Raw genomic sequence first — 9,709 nt, 5'->3', positions numbered from 1 at the left:
ACCTGTTCCAAAGCTTTCGAGTGGACTCTCCGGACTGTTGGATTATATGACTTAAATCGTCTGCATCCGGAGGTCGGACATAAGTCCCTTGAAAATTAGCCCGAAAAGCGTCCTCGAGCTCCTCCCAACTTCCAATTGATTTTTCGGGGAGGCTTTTCAGCCAGTGCCGAGCTGGCCCTTTAAGCTTGAGGGGCAAGTATTTAATGGCATGGAGATCGTCTCCGCGAGCCATATGAATATGGATGATGAAGTCCTCGATCCAGACTCCAGGGTCTGTGGTCCCGTCGTACGCCTCTATGTTCACCGGTTTGAATCCTTCTGGGAATTCGTGATCCAGCACCTCATCAGTGAAACATAAGGGGTGTGAGGCACCCTTGTATTGGGATGTGCCATGGTGTTCGGACGGTTGTAGTATCTGGTTTTGGTTTTGTACCGGAGCGCGCTTCCTGGATCCATAGATGGATCTGGTCGCGCCGGATTTTTGGCGCAAGTTCTCACGGTGATCGTGTGTTGACTTATGTGTGACTTTTTTAGCCACTCTATCGCGTTCACAAGGTGGTGGATCCGGCTGGTTGGCCGTATCATTCTTCAGCTGTGTGGGCTCTAAGGCCTCATCGTCGAATTCCGGTAATAGCTTGCGCTTTGGATAGCTATTTGTGTGGTAACTTCCACCATACTTTGTTTCCTTGTCGAGCACTTTGTTCCACCTGCTGTTGAGCGTATCTTGTGCGGCCTTAAGCCTTTGCTTCTATTTCTTTAGGCTCCTCGCTGTGGCAATAAGCCTTCTGCGGAGGTTCTCTTGCTCCAAGTGCGTTTCCGGGATGATGTGTGCATCTTTGTCCGGACTGTTTTCCTCCCCAGACGGGGTTTGATGAGGTTTATCCTTGGCGTCGCCGTGTTCGGACGCCGGATCCGTACTATGTTCGCCATTTGCATCTTGATCATGCTCTGCCACCGGGGTGGTGCAGTCGTCGTTTCTTCTAGAGTCGACTCGACTGTTATTTCCTCTTGCGCTGTTACCGCTATTTTTGCTATGGCGGGACTTAGAGCGGCGCCGCTGACATCGGCGCTTGGGTTGTTTGGAGGGGGCATCCTCCGTTGTCTCTTCGCCATTGCCCTCTTTGGGTGTATCCACCATGTATATGTCATGTGATGTAGTGGTTGTCTGGCGCCCTATGGGCGGTGGTTCCTGTTCGTCTCCTGCATCGTTGTCCATACCGTCGATGTCTTCGGAGTCGAAGTTGAGCATGTCGGTTAAGTCGTCGACAGCGGCTACCAAGTGGGTGGTGGGTGGGCAGCGAATTTCTTTGTTGTCCGCATCCCATTCTAGCCGGACATAGTTCGGCCAAGGTTCTCCTGACAGGGAGAGAGACCTTAATGAATTTAGCACATCACCGAAAGGTGAGTGCTGAAATATATCCGCGGAGGTGAACTCCATGATCGGCGCCCACTCGGATTCGACGGGCACGGATGTAAGCGGTTCGGAGTCCGTGGCCGGAGATGAATCCACTGGTTCGGCGACACGGCTCTTGTCAGGGGTGAAGTCAGTATCTGGCTCTATCACCACTGAAATTGCGGCCTCCATGGCAGGGTCTATCCCTCCGCTCTCGGATGGCACGATTTGCTCCGGATTAACGGCCGGAGTAGTTGCAGATGCGATCTCCCGAACACTATCCGACGGCAGAGTTATGTCATGCTCATCATGACTGTGCGGCGTACCTGACATGGGCTCGAATCCATCGAATATCAAGTCTCCGCGGATGTCAGAAGTGTAGTTTAAGTTTCCGAGAACCTGACCTGATGGCCAGGGGTGTAGCTCTCGATCTGCTCCAGATGGCCAAGCGAATTGGCCCGCAGTGCGAAGCCGCCGAATACAAAGATCTGTCCGGGGAGGAAAACCTCACCCTGGACCGCATCATTGCTGATGATCAAAGGAGCCATCGAGCCTTATGGTGACGACACAGTGGAACTCTCAATGAAAGCACCAATGTCGGTGTCAAAACCGGCGGATCTCAGGTAGGGGGTTCCGAACTGTGCGTCTAAGGCGGATGGTAACAGGAGGCAGGGGACACGATGTTTACCCAGGTTCGGGCCCTCTTGATGGAGGTAATACCCTACGTCCTTCTTGATTGTTCTTGATGATATGAGTATTACAAGAGTTGATCTACCACGAGATCGTAGAGGCTAAACCCTAGAAGCTAGCCTATGGTATGATTGTATGTTGTCCTACGGACTAAAACCCTCCGGTTTATATAGACACCGGAGGGGGCTAGGGTTACACGAGGTCGGTTACAAGGGAGGAGATATACATATCCGTATTGCCTAGCTTGCCTTCCACGCCAAGTAGAGTCTCATCCGGACACGGGACGAAGTCTTCAATCTTGTATCTTCATAGTCCAACAGTCCGGCCAAAGGATATAGTCCGGTTGTCTGGAGACCCCCTAATCCAGGACTCCCTTAGGGGGGTTGGGGGTTTTGGAGGGTTAATTTAGGGGTTTCATATATTGTTTTAGCTAGCTAATAGAGAGAAGTGACCTCTCTTATCTCTGCGCTTGGTCGACGTTACGTACTATACGTATAGAGAGAACTCGCGACACGCTAGCTAGTAAGCAAATGAAGGAAACCATTAAGTACACAAGATCGTCATGAACATATACAGATAGAAGTGATCGACCTCCTCCTTCTCTGAGAGATTGATCGAACAAAAAGTTTTCGTATATCTATCCAACGCTACTAGCTACATATATACAATATAAGATCTCTTACAATCCCTAACATCCGAAGTCAAGTTCCACATGGTATTCTCCGGATTTATTGATGACGTGGTCCAGAAAGAATCCTGTGAATACCTCTTGAATTGCTTTTATGCGATCTTGTGGTAGGAGATCATCCCGCATCTGCGAGATCTAAATCGAAGAAGAGGGTCAACACATGTGTATGAATGAAACTCAACACAAATGATGGTAATGAAATAAAATTGTGAATAATTTTGCTTACGCACTTCATATTGTTTTTCAGAGTAGCCCCGCTTATTCTTGGCCATCTCGTTGTAGATGAACTCGCAAACGTAGTATCCACATAAATCATTCCCGGCTTCCTACCACAAGCACTTTACGAGAAATAGAGGTCAATCAAACTAATAAGCAAGCATGCTAAATGGTATTGATGAAACTAGCTAGAATCAATGGCAGATGCGCGGAACTAGGTAGTAGTACTTACTTACGGGTGTTTAAATTTCGGCTCGGTCGGCAGTCCCAGAGAAATTGCGGTGAACTCTTTCCAAACCCTGCCAGACAAAGAAAATAATTACTTGATATCAGGAAATGAACAAAGTTGCCGATATGGTGCGACAATCATTGATTGAACTTACTTCTAGAGCATCTCAGTCATGTTCGCATACTCCTGGGGATCTTTTCGTCTCGAGTCTAAGACGGTTACTAGTCCCTGCTCAAGCTTAATCTCTTAAGGAAAGAGTATTTTATCTTTTCTTTGATTTTTGAACAATTGCGGCAAGTTGTCCTCGGTATCTGTGACTCTGTTTTTAACCATCCATTTATGTATGATATTTGGGTTAATGAACCCAATGTCATAGATTTGTGCTTTTCTGCATTCGACAATCTTCAATCTGCATAATATAGTGAGGATAATTATATATACATGCAAATGAAAGTGCTGAGCTATATATATAGAGACTTAATTACAGAAAGTAGTACTTACAAACAATAGCAAGCCACGAGTGATCTGTCGAGGGCCTTTAGATTGTAGAACTGGAAAAACTCATCAAAATCAACATTTAGCAGTTCTTGTCCAATGAAGTCGTGGTCGTCTTTAATTCTCATCGACAAAGCATCCTTCCCAGACTCGTGGCAGGTTTTCATGTACCATTGATGGAATCTTCACATCATCGTTGTTAGGGAGGACTTCCATCTTTGACGAGAGGCTTCCCGTACTAGTATTTGAATTCGTCCGCCTCCATTATATCAAAATGTACATCGTCGGGCGGGTAATCACTAGGATTGGTACCGGGCAACATCTGCGGCCGATTTTTGACGATGTTGCTAGACACCTTGAGTGGGGGGCACGGTTGGTTCTCCTGTTCTCCGAGCTGGGGAATTTTTTCCCACTTCTTCAATCTGCTAACCTTTTTTCACTTGAAGTATTTCCTGACCGCCGCGCATCTTCATATGTACATTTAAGACAGCGGACATGGTTGTCATCAGGCGGAGGCGGTGGTGGTCACTTCAGGGCATTGATAGTGCGCTTCAGTTTCATCGGATCTATCTTCTCCAGAGGTGGATGTTTCATAGCTCTTCGTGTTTCAAAGAAGTCCTTCACTTGGGCTTCATAGATCTTTGCATTTTCCTCTTCGGTCATCTCGTATGGTAACTTCTCTATAGGCTTGAGAGATGGAGCGAATCTGTATTGCCTCCCGCCCTTGGCTGTACTGCTAGATGCTGAAGCGGCGACGTCTCTCTTCCGTTGCTGCTGACGAGTAGTAGAAGGAGGCGGAGTCCTCCGACGTGCCGGAGCAGCCGGAGCGGCAATGTCTGGCTTCCACCGTTGCTGACGAGGCAGAGGAGGAGGCGGGCTGCTCGAACACGTCGGAGCAGGCGGAGGAGGAGGCGGAGTGCCCTGATCACTCGCCGAAGGAGGAGGAGGAGGAGTGCCCCGATCACTCGCCGAAGGAGGAGGAGGCGGAGTGCCCTGACTCGCCGGTGGAGGAGGAGGCAGAGGCATCTAGTTCGGAAGCTTGATGTGCTCCTTCCGCCATAGACATGGAGTCTTCAGAGCAAGACCCAGCTGAGTCTCCCCTTCACCGGTAGGGTGGTCAAGCTCGAGCTCCTCAAATCCCTCCATTATTTCATCCACCATCACAACAGCATAGCCTTGTGGAATCGGACGGCGGTGAAAAGTTGCATCGAGTTCAGGAGGTGCAACAGAGCCGACAGCTGCCTTGACTTTGAGGTTTTGCCATTGCGTCATAAGGTGGCAATGTTGAGCCTACGTGATAGCATCCATGGGGTAGCTAGGAGCCGTGAAGTCAGGCTGCTGAACGAGCTCAGTGGAAGCCACGCTGCTTCTCCGCTGAGATGGCGGGGTAGCTTTTGGGGTAGCTCCGGCAGGTCGCTGGTTGTCAACTTGTTCCTCTAGCTTTCGTACCCTTGCATTCAGCTTCTATAGTTCGCTCTGGTCCACTTTCCTCCTCCTCTCCCGGGTTTTGTAACCGCCTGCGCCGGGAAACCCAACCTTCCACACACAATGGAGTCTGGTGTGCCTCATGTTCGTCCAGGGTGCTCAAGATTCCCTAGGACCTCTGTGAGCTCGTCGTTCTCTCTGTCGGGAACGAACATCCCTTGCTGCGCTGCGGCGATATACTTCTGAATCTTCTTGACGGGTATTTCGAGTTGATTGTTTGTCCAAACGGACTTCCCTGTTTCAGGGTCCAAGGTTCCCCCAACCCCGAAGAACCAAGTCCTTGAACGGTCTGGCTGGTTCAGTGTCTCTGGTTCGACCCCTTTAGCAATCAGGTCATTCTCAGCCTTGTCCCACAACGGCCGGGCTTTGAGGTAGCCACATGACCCCATGCCATGGTGATGCTCCTTCTTTGCAGCATTTATCTTGTTTGTCGTTGACATCTTCTTACTCTTCTCCGATGTCTTATAGGCCACAAATGCGGGCCAGTGATCTTTTATCTTCTCAAATTGGTCGGTGAATTCTAGAGTCTTCCCTTTGTCATTATATGTTGATTTCAACTCATTCTTCCACCTCCTGAATAGATCTGCCATCTTCTTAAGAGCATGAGCCTTGACCAATGGCTCTATAACTGGCTTATCTGGTTCCTCCTCTGGCGGTAGGTTGAAATTTGCCTTCAGCGTGGTCCAAAGATCATCTTTCTGTCTATCATTGACATAAGGAACTTGAGGGTCTTTGTTCTTAAGCTTATTCCATTGGCGGATGCTGATCGGGATCATGTCCCTAACAAGAACCCCACACTGAGCAGAAAATGCTTCCTTGGTCCAGCTGGGTTCAATCGGTTTGCCATCGCCCGCGATTGCTGCGATCGTGAACCTTTCATCCCGGCGCAACCTTTTCTTTGGGCCTCGTCTCATTACTGAAGTTTGGCTCGATCCAGAGGGCTAGAAAATAAGAAAGAAGAGTTAATATGTGTACATACCAAAACAATTAATGCATCAATTAGCTAGTCAGTACAGGCTTAATTAATATATATACCTCGCCGGACTTTGCAACAGCTCCTCCTCTGTTCGGTCACCGGAGCCATCATCACGGTTGCCTTCTTCCACCGGCATTCGGTCACCGGAGCCATCATGATCATGTCCTTCCTCCTCCATTGTTCGATCACCGGAGCCTACTTCACCCTCTCCTTCCAGACCATTGGTGTCGTTGAGATACGACATGACATCACCTCTGCCGAGGATTATGTCCCCCAACAATTGTTCTGCTTCCAAGTCTCGGTGCTCCATAGTTTCTGCAAATATTACAACATGGCAATTAATATACAAACATGACAGATGGATATATTAGTGGCAAACATAGACCTAGCTAGCTCGATGCTTCTACGGTTTGGGGTGGCCTCGACAACGCTTCTAGGGTTTGGGGTGGCCTCGATGCTTCTAGGATTTAACAAAGTGGCGCCATTCTGGATGTGCAGAAAATGGTCCCTATTTTTCCTGATCTCATCTACCCTTCTATATGTCACGTTGTCTAGTGTCAAGGAATTCAAGAAAACCATGGCTTCATCATTAGCTAGAAGTGAAAGGCGCATGATGGTATGAAGCTCTCCAGAGTTATTTTGGAACGGAGTCTTGATAGGATAATTCGCTTTTTGGTACGAAGTTCAGCAAGAGCCTTTTGAATATCACTATTTGGAAGGCCTTTGATGAACTTCCTACCAAAAGGCGAATTATCCTATTGGGACTCCGTTTCAAAATAATTTTGGAGAGCTTCATACCATCATGCACCTGTTACTTCTGGCTAATTATGAAACTATGGGTTTCTTCAATACTTTGACATGAGAGAACGTGCACATATAGAATGGTAGATGAGATCAGAAAAAATATGGATCAACTTAATTATGCACATCCATAATGGGGGCATTCTTGATAAATATTTACCTAATATTAAAGGATGGAGGCTTTCATAGTTCTTCATAAGTCACTCCTTTATATCCGTTGATTTTATGCTAATTATAAAGATTGATGGCTGAGATTTCTCTTCACTTTTTCCTTCGAGCGATCGATTTCAACCTGATTTGTCCGACACATCTATCGGATAGGGTAGCGATCGATAGGACCAGCAAACGGACCAGTCTGGCAACCCAACCTACTTAGTGATCAATTGGATCAAGCCTAGACAAAGCCTTGGCCCGCCGCGCCGTGGCCGGCTCCAAGGCCGTCGTCTCCAGCCATGCTGGCGCCCAAGCCATCGTCTCCCCCTGTTGCATCGTCGGCTCCGAAGCAGACACCCGGCCCTTTGGCATCGCCGGTGCCGAAGATGTCGTTCTTCACCCGCGTAATCAAGAGATCAACTTTCTCCACCATTGACGCCGAAGCCAGAGCCAGCAGCTTCATGTCCATGGTCCGTCCGCCCGAGCCCAGCAAGGCGAACAAACGAGCTGCCGCTGCCTTCCAGAGTGTACCTCAGCCCGATGCATCAGGACAGTTTGGGGTTTCTCAACCGGTGAATCTCCGGTGAAGAGAAGATGCCCGACGTGCAGGGCTTCATCTTCCACGCCGACATGTACGCCAAGGACCCCTAAGCGCTGCAGCAGCTGTACCCGTCGGCCAGCGCTTGCGCGGTAGTTCCTCGGCGTGTCCAAAGTTCCAGAGCCCGTGCACGACCAAGACCAAGTGCGCTGACTGTGGAGTCCAGACCAGCAAGCACTAGCGGCTGGAGCAGATCAGGGAGGAGCTGGTGCTGGTCCAAGACAGCAGGCTCAAGAACAGCTTCGGGTTCTACCTCGGCACATCCAACAAGTGCAATACACCGTGGTTCATGCAAGAGTTCACAAGCGACTGGGAAAAGGGCGCTGGTAGGAAGGGCGTGCCTGCGCTCCACAAGCTCTACGTCACACGGCGTGCCACTGACGACGACCCGAGGGAAGTCTACAGGGAGGACGGCGTGACGGGGACAAGAAGCCTGTCATTGACTCATGGTAGTCTATTTTGCCAGCGCCGCCACACTACTGTCGCCGGGGAGTGCCCGTGGTCTCGGGCAAGAGCACGTTGAGCTGCCACAAGCGTCGTAGCCTCCGCCTCTGCTCTTCTTCATTACGATGATGACCTCTAAATCTTCATGGTTGACATAATGTGGGTGGTTCTTCTTCATGACGATGACAGCGAGACTGGGCAGAACTTCATGGGGCCAGCATTAGCAATGCCAGCAAACGTTCTTGGTCCGGACCAGCAGCATATGGCTGCACCACTGGGCCTCCATGATGAGGATGTGCCATTGGATAATCTTAGCATGCCAATGGACCAATTCATGAGAATACTTCACGATCCAGTGCGAGCGCCAGCGGAGACGGTTGAGGTGGTCTCTTTTGGGGATATCCAAGTTCATGAAATTCAACGACTATAGGACAGCAACACCGTACACTACAGTTATTTCCACTTATTAGACTGAGATATGCAAGTTCCATTTAGACTGACAGATCAATTAATTAATCCGCTGGAGATGATTCTCTGGTTAATTTGGTTTGGTGGATTGATTTGATTTTCTCTTCGACAGTTCACCTTTGTTGCATTTCCATCTCCCGTGCGAGTAATCCTCCTATGTCCTCTCCATGACCTACGTCTGTGTACAACTACCGCAACTTCGTCAATGGTCACCCTCCCTGCTACCTCTTGAGCACTGCGTTGGTTTTTCTTTGAAGAGAAAAGGGTGATGCAGCAAAGTAGCGTAAGTATTTCCCTCAGTTTTTGAGAACCAAGGTATCAATCCAGTAGGAGGCCACGCACGAGTCCCTCGCACCTACACAAACAAATAAAATCCTCGCAACCAACACAATAAAGGGGTTGTCAATCCCTTCACGGTCACTTACGAAAGTGAGATCTGATAGATATGATAAGATAATATTTTTGGTATTTTTATGATAAAGATGCAAAGTAAATAAAGCAAAATAAAAACGGTGCAAGAAATAGCTTGTTGATGGAATATTAATATGATAGAAAATAGACCTGGGGTCATAGGTTTCACTAGTGGCTTCTCTTGAGAGCATAAGTATTACGGTGGGTAAACAAATTACTGTTGAGCAATTGACAGAATTGAGCATGGTTATGAGAATATCTAGGTATGATCATGTATATAGGCATCACGTCGGAGACAAGTAGACCGACTCCTGCCTGCATCTACTACTATTACTCCACACATCGACCGCTATCCAGCATGCATCTAGAGTATTAAGTTCAAAAGAACAGAGTAACGCTTTAAGCAAGATGACATGATGTAGAGGGATAAACTCATGCAATATGATATAAACCCCATCTTGTTATCCTCGATGGCAACAATACAATACTTGCCTTGCTGCCCCTACAGTCACTGGGAAAGGACACCGCAAGATTGAACCCAAAGCTAAGCACTTCTCCCGTTGCAAGAAAGATCAATCTAGTAGGCCAAACCAAACTGATAATTCGAAGAGACTTTCATTCCATTTGGACTCCATTTGATATTCTTTTTCTGCGAAACTCTG

At 48.4% G+C, this 9,709-nt stretch overlaps 1 pseudogene; it reads left to right on the top strand.

Annotated features, from left to right (window-relative positions):
• The first annotated feature begins 7,666 nt into the window (after positions 1–7,666).
• On the top strand, positions 7,667–8,598 carry LOC147965835 (uncharacterized; annotated as a pseudogene).
• Positions 8,599–9,709: the final 1,111 nt, after the last annotated feature.

Source organism: Triticum urartu, chromosome 6A, assembly GCF_056163025.1.
Source record: "Triticum urartu cultivar PI428250 chromosome 6A, HENAU_Tu73, whole genome shotgun sequence".
Lineage (NCBI taxonomy): Eukaryota > Viridiplantae > Streptophyta > Magnoliopsida > Poales > Poaceae > Triticum > Triticum urartu.
This window is presented reverse-complemented; position numbering and strand designations above follow the sequence as displayed.